General features: G+C 42.5%; 2 protein-coding genes across 2 annotated transcripts in view; one reads left to right on the top strand and one right to left on the bottom strand.

Moving 5' to 3' along the window:
* The window catches only part of TAF7L (TATA-box binding protein associated factor 7 like), a 62,996-nt gene extending 52,994 nt beyond the window's left edge, over positions 1-10,002 (bottom strand). The window contains 1 exon segment of the mRNA XM_029607379.1: positions 9,883-10,002. The gene's annotated coding sequence lies outside the window, so the exon portion shown is untranslated.
* A 132-nt stretch (positions 10,003-10,134) lies between these two features.
* The window catches only part of LOC115094382 (magnesium transporter NIPA2-like), a 42,219-nt gene continuing 38,537 nt past the window's right edge, over positions 10,135-13,816 (top strand). Inside the window, exons 1-2 of the mRNA XM_029607378.1 lie at positions 10,135-10,269; positions 12,195-12,259. The gene's annotated coding sequence lies outside the window, so the exon portion shown is untranslated. The remainder of the gene's footprint in view (positions 10,270-12,194; positions 12,260-13,816) is intronic.

The raw sequence follows: 13,816 nt of genomic DNA, 5'->3' as shown, positions 1-13,816 counted from the left end.
CCCCCCCCTCCCGACACAGAAGGAGGACATCGGGTGCACCACTGCGCCACCTCCCCCCTGGGCAGCAGGTCATGCCCACAGCCACGACATCAACAAGGGGACTGAAAAAGCCTGTAAAGCTGACGCTGGCCCACCCCCACCCCCCCTTGTGCACCCCTTAGTGCGAACCTTAGGGCACAATCTTAACTCAGACTATTTTTGTTCCCTTACAGCACCGTATCAAGAATGACTAACCACCCAATCCCAATCTACTACGACAACAGCACCAACAAAAAAGAACAATACATTGAAACTGCACTCAAAGAAATATGACAACCAAAGAAAAGACGCGAGTACCAGCACTCAAACATTACACACAACAAGATCTTGTACAGCAGCTACATCCTACTATCATTCCTACTCTTTAACGCCCAATCCATAGTGAAAAATATTTCCATACTCACAGACCTACTTGACGATTCAAAACCAGATTTCATAGCAATCACCAAAACATGGATAAAAAACACAGACTCCGTCTTAATCAACCAGATTAATAAGCCCCAACTATAGAACTTTCTCAATCCCTAGGCCAAAAGAGAAAGGTGGAGGACTAATGTTAATCATAAAAAAAAACAAAAAAAACCTACAGATGACATTACTCCCAACAAACATATGTTCACCACTAGAAATTGCACTATTCAATTCTGCAAAACAGCAAATCTGCCTTGTTTATTGCCCCCACCCCCCAGCTCATTAGACCAGAACTGCTCCCCACTAATAGAATTCTTTATGACCAATCTAACACTAAATAAGCCCATCATTATTTTAGGGGACTTCAACATCCACATGGACACCTTCCCCCACTCACCCACATGTGCGACAATCACAGAAGCACTTTCAACTATGGGACTAAAACATATCATCACTGGCCCAACACACAAAGCAGATCACACCCTAGACCTTGTCTTTATTAATACCGACACCTGGTCTACATAACACACAAATATAACTGAAATACCATGGTAAGATCAACTCTCTAATTCAGTCCTACAAATCCAAACTTACAACAGAAAAAAAAACCTACCCATGGCGATCACTTACCGCCCTCCTTTCAATACTTAAATGCTCTAAGAAAAACTGCAACTCGAACTCACTAACATAGACCTATCTAACGCTGAAAAGGCCACAACCACCTGGCTCAACATTACAAAATCAATCTCGGACAATATAAACCCCACTATCAAAAAAAACTATTTAAAAAAAACCCCCAAAACACCAGAATCAATGGTACAAAGACAGCACCAGATCAGCCAAACGCGAATTCAGAAGAAGAGAGAAAGCCTGGGTAAGAATAAAACAATCCCACTTCTTACAGCCTATCGAACACACTTAACATACTACAAAAACTTATCCATAATGCTAAGAAGGAATTCTACTCACACAAAATAAATAAATTCCAACATAACCCCAGAATGCTATTCTCCATTGTACAAAACCTCACCAAACCCCCTAATGAACAGAAAACCTCACCTAACAGAAGCAATGAATTTGCAGAATTCTTTAAGGAGAAAAATCAACAACTTAAATCAACAACAATCTCAGCGGAAACACTCAAAACATCAAAATACAAATTAAACAAAACACCTAGCTGGTCCAAATTTGATCCAGCCTCCTCACTGGAAATCCAATCAATAATCAAAAAAATGAATCCAGCAAATCACCCCATCGACAGCATCCCCAAACCAACGATCAAAGCGATCGAAATATCACTTACCAAAACTATATACGACATTAACTTATCACTCTCAGAAGGAAATTACCCTGTTTAAAATCAGCAATTATTAAACCCATCCTAAAAAAGAGCAACCTCGACCTAGACAACCCACTAAACTACCGACCCATATATAACACCATTCATCGCCAAAATCATTGAGAAGATCGTCCACTCCCAACTCACCGACCACCTAGAAAGGAACATCCTATTCCCTACACAATTTGGTTTCAGGAAACACCTGAGCACAGAAACACTACTCCTCTCAGTAAATGACACCGTGCTCAGAGGCTTTGACAATGGCCAAAGCTACTTACTAATCCTCCTAGACTTATCAGCTGCATTTGATACAGTAAACCACACAATCCTTCGATTGTCTAACTGAAATAGGATCAACTGGGATAACTCTACAATGGTTTTCGTCTTATCTATCACACAGAAATTACCAAGTAATAATCAACAACACCCTATCGAAGAAAAAAAACCTAAACACTGGAGTTCCACAAGGCTCAGCATTATCTGCAACACTAACATTTACCTTCTTCCATTATGTCAATTTCTAACTAATCTTGGGCTGACACACTTCCTTTATGCGGACGATATACAAATACTAATCCCGATACATAACACACTAGAAGAAACAAACCAAAAAACAGCCATGTATCTTACCAACATAAAACAATTCCTCACCAGCATGAAACTAATCATAAACATCGAAAAGACAGAAATAATTATCCTGGATAGAAAAAACAACCCATCACCCCCACCTCCGCTCAACATAGAAAACCAAAAAACAGCAATTTCCCCTGTCACCCATGCTCACAACTTAAGGGTCATCATTGACAATGAACTATCCTTCAAAAACCATATCGCTACGAAAATCAAGGAAGGATACCACAAATTACTAACAATAAGACGACTAAAACCCTTCCTATCACCAGACAACTTCATTTTCTCCAACCTGGACTATTGCAACTCCTTGTTATTCGGCTTACCACACTCCACCATCCGCCCACTCCAAGTCCTACAAAACACAGCCGCCAGAATCCTAACAGGAACAAAAAACATGAGCATATTACTCCAGTCCTTAGATCCCATTGGCTCCCGATAAAATTCCGAATAGAGTATAAAATACTAACTTTACTACACAAACTATTACACGAAGAACAAACCAACTGGTTAGGTACAGTAATAAGACTCCATTCACTACCACGAAACCTCCGCTCAACCAACAAAGGCCTTCTGAAATTACCACCTGTACGATCCAACCAACTGAACTCAATTTGCGAAAGAGCCATATCCCTCTGAAGCCCCAGACTCTGGAACTCACTCCCAACCGAACTAAGGACACAACCTAACCTAAAAACCTTCAAGAAGGAGCTGAAAACCTGGCTGCACCAAAGCCTACCAAAACATCCAATGACAATCACCCCTCCTCCTACGGATATACCATGTTAATGGACCTCTATATATACATCCCTCTCAACCATGTTAATTTATAAACGGAACCTTAACTATAAAACCTGCTGCATCCATGTAAACCTGAATATGTTACCTTACCTGTTCTAAATAACCTCCTGCAACTATCCAAACTGTATATTTTAACCTTACGAATTGCATATTTAACCTTACTAATTCCTTAACTTAAAGTTGTATCATAATATCCATACTAACATTTTAACATATCTTAATTCATCGAAACTTGTAAACCGTTATGATGGCGAAACCGAATGACGGTATATAAAACTCGATAAATAAATAAAATAAATGTGCCCCCTGGTACTGGACAGCTGAGTGGACTGACGTCTGCCACAGAGGTTGCGTTTAACCAAACCATCTCCTGCTGCGTGAGAATGGCCCCACAGCAGCAGGAGATATTTGGTTAAATGCAACTCCTGCTGCTGCATGTGAGGCTTGGAGCTAGCTTTCTGATTCAGGTAAGGGCGGGGGTCATAGTCTGCTCAGCTGTCCAGTGCCATGGATTGCTGCCCCTGGCCTAGAGCACATGGAGATGTGAATCCTCCTTTGACCTCTGCTTCTGTTCCTGTTTACCTCCTCTCATGAAAATACTGGATTGCACTGAAATACAGAATAATTTACAAAAAATATTATTTTGACAAATGTGCAGAATTTTGCAGAATTTAGAAAAATGTGGGCGCAGTATTTTCAATTTTTGTTGCTGAATTTTCAGTTTTTTTGCACATAATTCCCCCAGGAGTAAGGAGTACAAATTCAGCGAGTTGCACGTAAATCTTTACATAAGGTACTACTTTCAGGTCCACTGCCCAGGAGTCTAGCACCTGCAGAACAGACCATGCTCAGGGAAGATGTGGAAATAGGAAACTTGGACACTGGGAGTGAGACCTTGAGCCTATGATATCCAAGGCCATAAGGTCACTTTTTCCTTCAGAGAGCAGGAAGGATTAATTGCTATTTGAGATAATCATTGGTCAGTATAGTGTTTCCACACCTGCTTGATCCTGGGCTTTCCTGCTTCTCATTGGCCTTGAATAGTCAGACATCTGACTGACTAAAAAAGGAACAAAATTTCATCCGTGAATAAGGAGGCCTTTACTACTACTTGACTGACAGGTATTTGAAGTCATGGTTAGCACAGCCTGATAGCTGCCAGTGAGGAATCCAGGATAATGCATTTAAGAAAAAAATGTGGTAGTAAACCACTGAAGGAGATAAGAAGCAATACCCCTGTGTATCTATGTAAAGATACCGACTAAAGCAAAATCTGCCATTCCCCATGGGGACCCCAGGAATAGGGGAACTCACTGCCTCCACTGGGGTCTTCTTTTCAAGGAAAAGATGAAGCCCAAAAACCTGTGATTCACCAAATCAGCCCTAAAATCATTGCCCCTGAGGCCTACTCTGAGGGTACAGGGATGACCAAAATGGGCCGTTTGTCTTCACCGCTCTGTATTAAATGTACGCAAGAGTCCGGCACCATGATTCATCGGCTTTTTGCCTGCTCCCGCTTTGCGACCTTTTGGTCTACAGTGTTGGAGTTCATCGTGAGATGTATCAACAGACAGCTCCCGAAGTCAGGTAGACTTCTTATATCGGGGCTGAAAAGGACCCAGACACCATATCCCACCTCCCATGATCGTTTTGGAAGACTCGATATTCTCTTAGCTTGCAGGGAGGTTTTGTCAGTCTGCATTGATCCTCTTGAGTTACCTCAAGTGACCGCCTGGTATCAATGGATGGCAGCTATCATGCAGATGGAGTGGATGGACTGTGTAAGGAGCTGCAGGAAACCTGATAAGCAATACTGTGAAAGCTGGTCCAAATGCTATTATCTCTTACCTGTAGACATTCAAACCAGCCTGCTGGCGGCCGGATATCGGATGAATTGGTTATAGTCAGTGCTGTGTGATTCTTTGGGCTTTTGCTACAAAAACACGCTCAACTGGGTTAGGAGGAAGGAAACTTTGGGGACTGTACTGCATGCTTGCAGCTCCCATTCTATCCCTAAATACTATATGTATTGACTGGTATCAAAAAATCTTTTAGACATCCCCTCAATCCGTTTAGCTAGACTCGACATCACGCGAAAGAGAGCTTTTTCCGTGGCCGGGCCTATTCTCTGGAACTCTCTCCCAGACATTCTCAGACACATTCCAAACACACAACAATTTTAAAAAATCCTTAAAAACTAATTTATTTCAACTTGCATTTAAAAATGTAGACACAAGATACTTATGATCCATCACTCACATCACACATATTCCCCCCACCTTCCCCCTTCCCTCCTTCCTCCTTCTCCATCCACCCAGTAATTTCAATTGCGGTACCTAAGGCACTTGATGTTTGAATTACTTTTCTGTTATTATGTTGTTAGTCTAGTTACGATTGTTATTTTATTTTGTTGATTTTTTACATATTTTAATTTTTAATTTCATGTTTTTATTATTTATGTTTTACATTGTAAACCGTTTTGATTAAACTATGTTTGTAAAAGCGGAATATAAACACTTTTAAATAAATAAATAAATGTTTGTGTGATGGATGAAGGTTAGCTGGTCTCCCAGGGAAGGGGGTGGGGGGGTGGTTAAGGAGAGGATGACTGAGGAAATGATTGGGCTGTTTGGATTTGGAAGGTTGGATGGATGGAAGTTTCACTGTTCTGTGAGTGAGTCGGGGAATGAGTGGGTTGCTTTCTTTACAAAACGGAGAATTGCATGCTATTGGTTATGACAGGGCAATGGGAGGGAACATGGTTGTCGTTTCAGTCTCTTTACTGCATACTCGCTCTCTCTGGTTCTAGCCTTGTATTTTGTACGATAATGTTCTGCATATGAGATGCATATCTTCTTAATAAAAAAAGATTTTGTAAAAAAAAAAAAAAAAAAAGCACTAGTCCAAGTACAGATCCCTGAGGCACTCCACTGTTTACCCTTTTCCACTGAGAATATTGACCATTTAATCCTACTCTCTGTTTCCTGTCTTAACTAGTTTGTAATCCACAAAAGGACATTGCTTCCTATCCCATGACTTTTTAGTTTTCTTAGAAGTCTCTCATGAGGGACTTTGTCAAACGCCTTCTAAAAATCCATACACACATCTACCGGTTCACCTTTAGCCACATGTTTATTAACCCCTTCAAAAAAAAGCAGATTTGTTAGGCAAGACTTCCCTTGAGTAAATCCATGCTGACTGTGTTCCATTAAACCATGTCTTTCTATATGCTCTACAATTTTGATCTTTAGAATAGTTTCCACTATTTTTCCTAGCACTGAAGACTATGTTTCATGGGAAACTGCATCGAGAGGGCCCACACAAAGGTTTATAAAGACAGGTAAACGTGTCTAGATGGCTTTATATTTGCATAGTGCCTATTAGTTTTCACTACTGGATGATACATTGTTTCATCTGAACCAAACAATCACTCTACCGGCTTTTAAGGAGGCTAAGCCAGGAAAGAGAGTTTCACCACCTGGATATCAGGTGGATATTTATTTATTTATTTAAGGTTTTTATATACCGGCATTCATGAAGCGATCACATCATGCTGGTTTACAAATAAACAGGGGTGCAATAAATACATCAAAACAGAAATAACATGTCGAAGAAAGCAGTTACAATTAACAAGGACTATTGAACTGGGATCAGAGGAAATAAAGATAGTTTAGCAGAGACTAAATTATATACAAGGAGATAAGGTGCAGCTGCTGTGTTGGATATGTTGATGGCGAGATGCATTAATTTAAGTCCGGGAAAGCTTGCATAAACAGCCAAGTCTTGAGTCTTTTTCTAAAGGTTAGGAGGCAAGGCTATCTCAAAGTCATGAACTTTTTCAGGAAATTGGACAGGCTGTTTGTGCTGCATGGCGGGCCACACAAAGGAAACTCAGCCTCTAAATCAACACTAGCCAGGTGGATAAAGGAGGCAATAGGTTCAGTGTATATCTTGGAAAGAAAGGAAGTGCTGCGAGGCCTATGGACGCTCTCTACCAGGGACCAGGAAACATCATGGGTGGAAGTATCAAGGGTGACACCAGAAGACGTATTCAGGGCCACCACATGGGCTTCCTTGCATGTGTCAGCAAACACTACAGGCTGGACGTGCTAGCCAGATCAGACACAGTCTTTTGATGCCAGCATCTCGGGGGCTGCTCTCTTTTCATCCGCCCAAGGGAGTAGTAGCTCTGGTATATCCCTAGGGTAATGACTGGTCTAGCAGGAGAACAAGGAAGGTGACATTATATCTTACTTGATAATTTTCTTTCCTTGCCTCCTGCTAGACTAGTCCGATTCCCACACGGGAAAGCTGAGCAGTCAGACCTGAGCAGTTTTCCTATGTTTCCTCCATTTCTACCCTGGGGGCGGGAGGGACTTAAGCTCGCTTTCTTTCTTCCTTATGGCCAAAGTTCAGTTCAAAAGAGCGAAGCACCTAAATAAATAAATACATACATACATACATAAATAGATAGATAGATAGAAATAAACAGCTGGACAGGTAATATTGGCTTTGATTTGTCAACCCAAGTACATTCTTAAGCAAGAGCTTTGACAAGGAGGAAGCCAGAGGCATCAGTCAAATTATCTTAAGTTTACGCTTAGTCCAGGCACCATGGATGGGGAGTTGAACGGACCTCCCTCAACATATTAAATCTCTTTTATCACGCTTTTTTTTTTTTTTTTTTAATTGTTCTTGGGTTGTCTAACTTTATTCAGATCAAGGCAGGCAGTGACAAATCAGCTTTGGCAGAAGACTATGGGCGGTGGCCTTGAACCACAAATAATATAGCATTAAAACAACAGCAGGCCGATGCAATAAATCAGTGTTGAGCGCCCGTTTTCCTAACACACACCCAGGCATCTCTCCTGGGCGCGCAATCAAATATTTAAATGAGTCGCACTAAAAAGGAGGTATTAGGGACAAATGTGCACACCTACTGTCTCCTTTTCAGCGGGTGCCTAGGAGAGATGGCTGTCAACGGGTTAGGGAAAAGAATGCTCAATTTTACGAACATCCATTTTCCTAACCTGTGCACAGCCATGGGTTAGGAAAATGGACAATAATAAATTGAGCATCCCTTTTCCTAGCCTGATGGCTGCCAGACTTTTAAAAAATGTTTTTTTTTTTAATATTCTAGTTCTTTTTGTTCCTCCAACTTAATAGCGCCACAATATTAAGTTGGAGGAAGTATAGAATAGCAGTATTTTCTGCTTTTCAGTGCACTTTTTTGGCTGCTCAGAAATTAACACCTGCTCTGGGCAAGTGTTAATTTCTGAGGGTAAAATGTGTGCATCAGGCGCACATTTGTTTTTAATTGGAGAATAGCTAATAGCCTCATCAACATGCATTTGCATGTGATGAGCGCTATTAGCTTTACAGGGGGTTGGACTACTAATCCCCTTATAGAATAAGGGGGTGTGGACATGCATCCAAAACCTGCATCTAACTATGGGTTAAACAGTGTGCTTGGTGGAGCACACTATATTGCATCAGCCTGTAGGTATGCTGACCTCTGTTCTATGTAACTATGACACTGCTTTCCACCTTAGGGGCCATCACAAACCAGTACACTGTTTGCACTATCTGCTGGAGACAGAGAAATACTGAAGAGCTAAAGGCAGCACCAGACCTTTATAAGTGTAATTCCATTTTGAGCTTTTTGTCTGTCTCCATCTACTGGAAGGAGGAAGACATAACGCACTTGTCTGGACTGGACTGGCATCGATAAGGAAGTCACTCTTTTCTATGCTCTTCTTACACACTTCCAACTTTGGGCTTTCCACCTTGCACCAACTCAAGAAGTTCTAAGTCTATGGTGCAGCATCTTGCTCCCTCTCTGGCCTTATTCAAATCCAATCTATAAACTCACTTTTTTTTAGACTGCTTTTAAATCTTAACACACAATTCTCCCATTCAAAGCCTTATTCATTTTAACAATGTTCTTAATTGATTAAATTTCTAAAGCCTCTTTTTTCTTGTATGTTTGTTTTGATCAAATTGTAAACTCTAATGTGTATTTACATAGCACTGCATACACCAAGTAGTAGTATAGAAAGGATGAGTGGTAGCAGCAGCATATTAAGTGAAAACAGTGTATGTCCATAAATCAGTTAGCACAATGAAGGAACAATGCACTTAGGGGACTGCATAAACTGGACAGTCGCACAACTAATTCGAGGAATACATTTAAATGTATTGCAGGCTTCATTCAGCTGTCACGTTACAGCGTTTACAAAGAACAAATTTGGAACTCCTCTGTATTCCACACAACAGTACAGCTTTCAAAGATAGTTAAAATCCTACAACTCCCTAAATGTGGAATCTATGAAATTCAGCTAAATAAACCTTTCGGGTATGACTAGATTGAAATACATAGCAAGTGTGTACTCCTGCTTACGTAGTACAGAGAACAATTTCTTAAACACCTCCCCAAACAAACCGGGACTACCCTGTTTAAAGGAGGACACCTGGCCACTCTGCTGTTAGGACACGATAAGGTCAGTTATTGGTTTACTTATGTTCAGTTGAGGTTGCAGTGGCGGTTCACTAAAAAAAATAGAATCCTACCCGAGGAAGCGAAATGCACACTTTAATGCTTCGCTCCCGAGAGTGCGGGCCTAGGACAGGTACCACAACAAACAGCATCCAGCAGCTTTTACCTCGCCAGCCGGGCCTCCTCGCCTTCACCAAACCCGAATCCCTGGTACTACTTCCGGGCTCCCAGGCACCGTCTGACCTCAGCACGCCGCGCCTCTCACGGCCCCGCCAATCAGAAACCACTTACACACCCCCCACGCCTGCTGGAAGGTTCTTGATTTGTGGCCTCACGGAGTGGACACACCTTCTAATCCGAACAAAGGCGAAACGGGCAGCAGGCGTACGCCAGGAGCCAATGGGGGGGAGGTGTGGGATGCGAGCTGACGTAAGACGCTGCCGAGGAGGTGAGCGAGGAGGCTGCGACCTGCGTAGGCAGAGTCGCTGGGAGCCTGGCAGGAGCAGTAAACGTCCTCTCCGTGTGCTGGAAAGTCTCCGCTGCTACCTCCCGGGTAAAAAAAAACAAAACCCTGACTTTTCCTTTTCTCCGTGAATAAACAAAGGGAGTACATTCATGAAAATAGTATGTAACGCCAAACGGTTTTCCCTCTTCCCCCCCCCCCCGATGTCACTCAAAGCGTTTTCCGCCTGGGGGGGGATGCGTTTACTCTGGTCTCCAGCGCTCCCAGCATTTGTAATGCTGGGAGGGTTGATTCAGTATAGCAGTCCCCAGGTAGGCACAGGGTGAAAACACGTTCTGCTGTTACATATTTGGATTCTTCCATGTCCCCCCCCCCCCTCCCCGTCCCTGAGGCTGCGGGTTCGGTGGTGGTGGTGGTGTGTAACAAGGGTTCAACACACTCTTATTTCGTATACTCATTTTAAACAGCAGCAGCGTGGCAGGCAGCGTCTGCTTACTCGAGGTCGCACTGTTCTCCGAACAAGAGGCGTTTCGGTTCTCTGTGTTGCCTCTCTGCAGCCTTGGGGTTGCTGGTTCAGAGCAGACCCATTGTGGCTGCTGCCAGGCAAGGTCAAATACAACTGGCCCTACCTGGGTGCTGCTACCCCCTCCCGGTTCCCTCCAGCCTCTTCACCAGGGTGCCCCCCCCCCCCCCAACCCCCATGAGTTTCCCTCTTTAGGTGCAGAGACTTCTCTACAGAGTCCCAGCCACTTTCGTACAGAGCTTCAGGCTCTCTTAACACTACCGGTAGATGTCTCAACACTACCGGTAGATGTCTCTTAATACACAGCAGTTGTATTGATCGCACTCGCAGCATTGTTTTCTCTCTTGTCCTCGTGAAATCCTTTCATGTCCACACTCTTCCCAACTGGCCCTCCTCTTTTCCCATTAGCTATCTCCCCAGTCTTGTGTCTGCAAACATCCGCAGGCAGGGATTTAGAAGTTAAGAGCCGTGCTCTGTGTTTGTAATATGGGAAGCGGGATACAGCAGCAGAGGCATATGTGATATTACCCAGATTTATAATAAGGGACTGATTTATTAAGGCTTGCCACCCACAGCCCCATTCTGTGTTTTATCAGAAAAAAAATCCAGTAAATCAGGCCCTAAGTAACTGATTTTCTAAGAAATTGAAGATGCATTCATAAAATAATCTTTGCTATTCTGTGGGAAAGCATATGCCGGGACATCTTTAAAATCAGAAGTCTGATGGGGAGGTTTCAGACAGGTGCAGTCTTAGCAATTTCCCTCTTATTTCTAGTATCCATCATGTCCACTGTTACAATATGGGAAAATGTGACTACTGTACCACAAGGCTGGCCTCTTTGTAAGTGCTTTTTAGCCATTTTAAAATTATATTATTGGGTTTTATTTTGTTGGTTGTCTACAGCATCTGATAGGGCGGCCAGCAGCAGGGAGTCTAACTTCTTGCTGCTGATAGCTGTGTCAGCAGAGTAGTTATGGGTGAGATTCAGATGAAACTCTGCAAATGCCTAATTTCCAGGTACTCTGATTTTGCTTTTGTTAAAGTTGGGGGTTTTAAAATTTCAATTGAAAATGTCCCAAACAGCTGTGCTGCTGCAGTCGCTGTCAGCAACAGGAAGCTTCTGTCGGCTGCCAAAGAGAATTAGAAAACAAAATTGAACGACTAAAGTCTATTTTCAAATATACCCGGAGCTGAATGTGAACAAAAATGTACAAATTTTAAATATCTAGCAAGACACTGAAAAGAGGATACTTCTGTTCAAAATTCAAGATGGTTATCTAGCCTGGAGAATTTGTGTGCCTGAGCTAGCTGGCAGCAGAGAGGGCTCTGTGCTTAGGAGTATCCAGATTATGACAACTGCTCAGCAGTAATGCACATCCCTCATTTCCTGCTCACAGACATTATATACTGGTATCGGTGCTTTCACAAATAGATACTCTTACCAGCAGTAAAAAACCTGTTCAAAGTAAACAAAGTTCATGGTCTTTCCAGGTCTCAGACTTGCTGTTCAGCCATGGAATTATTTAATTTGCCTGGACACTGAACCTTCTTGAAATGTGAGTATGAGACTTTCTCTTTCAAAAGGCACTTATATATTGGACCTATAATTTCATAGGTTTTCTCCCATTCTTTGTCTTTGTTAAACTGAGTCAATTGTGTAGACTCAGGTTTGTGCAATGCTAGAGATACAGAAATTAAAGTAATTCTTGTTAATGCCTTTAAGAATTAATTGGTTGGTGTGCATGTTCGTGTGTATATACCCGTAGTTGTCAAATATAGTGGAGTCTGCACAATTAGAGGAAAAATAGTTTCGTGCTCAAAGTATTGACTTTGTACATTTTCAAATTCTTTTGTACTGAAAGTGGGAACAGTAGATCAGCTTCCCTATCCATTTGCCTCATCCCTCCCTGTTAAGTAGACCTCATGAAGAAGTATCATCAAAGGTCAGATCAGTGGCGATGCTGTATACTGCCATGTGCAGGACCTGAGTTCCATTCTTTGGGTCCGGCCTCTGTTCCTTCAGGCATTCTGAACCTGGCCACTAGATGTCACTGTTGAACAATAACTGTGGCTTTTCTCTCCTTGGCCTCTGCAGCATCACTGGTCAGACCAAAGAGCAGAGTCGTGGTTTGGGAATCAAATTCAGAGTCTGCTGCATAGCAGTGCATGGTGCTGCCATATGTGTTGCCTTTTCAGTTTAAGCTAAAAATTGATTTGCAGTTGCTTAAAAATCTAAGTGACTCAATTAATGAAGGGAAATCAAATCTCATCTAAGAAAAGTATATTGTGGCACTATGTGAATTCCCAGTGAAGCATGATGAGAGTAGGATTTCTTACTTGATTTTTGCATTTCAACTCTTAATAAATTAAGGGAAAAGGAGCAAATGCTATCAGCAGATCTGTTAGCTCATAAATGGGTTTTTCCCTTTTACAGGCTACAAAGTGTTACAATTATTCCAGGTGACCTGTAGGATTTTGATCAGATCTATTTTGTAAGCCCCTCCTCCACGCCCATGACTTCCACACTGTTATGCAAACCACCATACTATCTAAAATCGACTATTGCAACTCCCTTCTCATAGGTCTCCCAGCCTCCACTATTAAACCCCTCCAAATCCTCCAAAATGCTATGGCTAGAATCTTAACAAACACCAGAAAAACTGACCACATCACTCCCATACTACAAGATCTCCACTGGCTCCCCATTTCTTTCCGTTCCCAATACAAAACACTTACTATCCTCCATAACACATTATACAAAAACAACTCCCCCTGGCTTGAAGATATGCCACAGTTCCGTCAAACTAATCGCCCCACCAGAAACTCCCTCGCTGGCACCCTCCAAACCCCCTCACTCAAAATTGGGCACCTTACTACTACCAGGGACAGAGCCTTCTCCATTGCGGGTCCCACCCTCTGGAACTCCCTCCCTGCGAAACTCCGCTTAGAGAACCGTCCCTGAGCCATTTCAAAAAAGGAATCAAGACATGGCTCTTTAAACAGGCCTACCCCAACTCCTCCCAATCCTAGTCATTGTCCTGCTTTGAACTAATTCAGCTCCCGCTCAGCCTACACACCCTCTCCTTAACCTCCCCCTCACCATCCTAACTCCC

The sequence above is a fragment of the Rhinatrema bivittatum genome, chromosome 6 (genome assembly GCF_901001135.1).
Source record: "Rhinatrema bivittatum chromosome 6, aRhiBiv1.1, whole genome shotgun sequence".
Classification (NCBI taxonomy): domain Eukaryota; kingdom Metazoa; phylum Chordata; class Amphibia; order Gymnophiona; family Rhinatrematidae; genus Rhinatrema; species Rhinatrema bivittatum.
Note: the sequence above shows the minus strand (reverse complement) of the source record. Positions and strands in the feature narration are given on the sequence as shown.